Source organism: Poromitra crassiceps (assembly GCF_964638095.1).
Source record: "Poromitra crassiceps genome assembly, chromosome: 2".
Taxonomy (NCBI): Eukaryota; Metazoa; Chordata; class Actinopteri; order Beryciformes; family Melamphaidae; genus Poromitra; species Poromitra crassiceps.
The window spans coordinates 91,805,819-91,808,480 of NC_139624.1; positions in this window are offsets into that span (position 1 = coordinate 91,805,819).

The window sequence follows — 2,662 nt, forward strand, 5'->3', positions numbered from 1 at the left end:
TCCCCAGCCCCCCCTCCCCTCCCCCCCTCCCTCTTCTCTTCTCCAAAAACAAGCCCGAAAACAGACAGCAGTGCAACAGGCGTGCTGATTTCCCCCTCTCCCCTCTCTCTGCTCAGTCCGCTTCAGTCCTCCGCAGCAGCAGCAGCAGCCCGACACACAGGGACAGACACAGTGAAAATGGCAGCGGTTTGTTCTGTGAGTCTGAAGCCGCCCAACGCTTGTAGGGAAAGCAGATGCACGAAGTGAAATGTGGAAGTATTTTGCTTACGTTGCCGACAGCGAAGGCAAGCCCCTGGACACATCAAACGAAGCCAGTCTGTAAAAACGGATAAACATCGAACCAGCCAGGCTATTTCTCTCAGACACGGATCCCAACTTCTTCAAATATTATAGTTCAAAGACTGGTTAGCGAATGTGAACAGGGCCCGAAATTAGAAATTATATTTTAGCTTTGGCAGTGGCGATCAGGGGTCTGTCCGCCACGTGGCGAGTAATGTTTTCACCGTCGCACTTTGGTGTTGCTGCGGCTTCTCCTCTCCTCTCCTCTCCTCTCCTCTCCTCTCCTCTCCTCTCCTCTCCTCTCCTCTATCTGCCTGCTGCTGTCTGAATTTCACAGAGGTGGGGGCTGAGCGCTCCTCTCTCTCACTCACACACACACACACACACACACACACACACACACACACACACACACACACACACACACACACACACACACACACACACACACACACACACACACACACACACACACAGCAGTTACGTGTGTGCTGCGTAAACACCGTGACACACGAATCAGCCACACAGCGCATCTCTCAAACTCTCCTCCGCTCTTCTACATGTGCTCCTACATTCTTGCAGTTGCGCCCTCACGAGTGGTCAAGCAGTTAACTAGTACTAGTGTACATGTATCCGTTGTCCTGTTTTGTCCTGTGTCTTTACGTAGTTTTCAGCTGTATTGACTTTGCTTCACTTTCATGCACGCTGTGGCTTGATGGTCCTCTCTCTCTCTCTCTCTCTCTCTCTCTCTCTCTCTCTCTCTCTCTCTCTCTCTCTCTCTCTCTCTCTCTCTCTCTACTGAAAAAAAGTTAACCCCTTGCTGCCTCCCAGGTGCAACAGTACCCTCACTCTCTCTCTCTCTGTTAGTATTGTATAGCTGTAGTTTAATGTTAGTATTAGCCTATTACTGTAAACGTACTACAATTTTGGTTGTCTTGCAGTGCAAATTAAACCACCATGGTTAGTGTATTATATTCTTGACTGCAGTGCTGACGATAGTTATATCTTGACTGTGGACTGGCAGTTTTGAATCGGCTTATGACTATTTCATTATATAAACAGCGAAGTTTTGGTTAAGTTAGTTAGTTAGTTAGTTAGTTAAGTTATTAAGTTATCCTTTATTTATCCCCTTGGGGAAATTCATCCTCTGCATTTGACCCATCCTCTACTAGGAACCTTCCTAGAACTAGGAGCAGTGGGCAGCCACTGTGCAGCGCCCGGGGACCAACTCCAGTTATTTTGCCAGTACCTTGGTCAGGGGCACTGACAGGAGTATTAACCCTAACATACACAAACATAAACATAACACATAAACAACATGCCATGTTTTTGATAATAAATGAAATAACATTTCTCATTGGAATTTAATTAAAATATGATAGCCTCGAGTAGAGAATATAGGAGAATGTAATGTATTAATAATGTTACATTTACTGTAACTTACTGTACCAGTTTGCATAGTCATATGCTCATATCGGTGCAAAAGCTGTACACAATCCACATAGAAATAGGTCTATTTTTATTCCAGCTCAAAAATTCACTATATCGGTTTCCTTATCGGCTATCGGTGATTTTCCTGCCTCTAGTATCGTTATCGTTATCGGTTTGAAAAAACCATATCGGTCGGTCTCTAGATACAATAGAGTCTCCTCGTTCTTTGTGCGTGTTCGGTGTTTACATAGTAATATCACACAATATTCTGTGGGCCTCGAGAAATCACTGAAAACGCTCTGAAACTCTGGCACTGGGAGCGTCCGTTCTCCAAAAGTGGCTGGCACTCAATGAGTTAAAGATCGAGATGAAAAAGATGTATACTCCACTCATGTACACTTACCTATTCCATTTGTCACACTTAGTCCATGCTTACCTACTCCACTGCCCTATTTGAATGTTAAATGCATAAAAGCCTACACATCTTTTCATTGATAAAAAAGTACTTGCTGTTGATGTCTCATAATGGAAAAAGTGTAACAATATCTCATGAATGGAGCGGTGGTTTTTGTATTAAAGCCTGGGGGAGACTGGAGATGATTCTCTCCAAGTCCCGTGAGGATTCCTCTCGGCATGCCCCCCATACATTTTTAATGAGCGGTTCGCAGAAAATCTTGCCTCTTTTTCCTTCTCCTACAGCCGATAATTGTGTCTCAAATCATCAATTCTTTTTTCTCCTGATATTCTCTCTCTCCTGCAGCTGTTCATATTTAAAATGCAGAGGAAATGATTTTTTCCCCACTGGTAATTTAATATTTCAAAAACGACGACAACTAGATGGGGACAAAACTCACCTGATAGTATTGAATTTTTTCATCATTGGATACAGTCATTTGTAGCCTAATACTGTATTTGTTTTTTCCTTGGATATTTTGGTGAATAAAATGAAGTA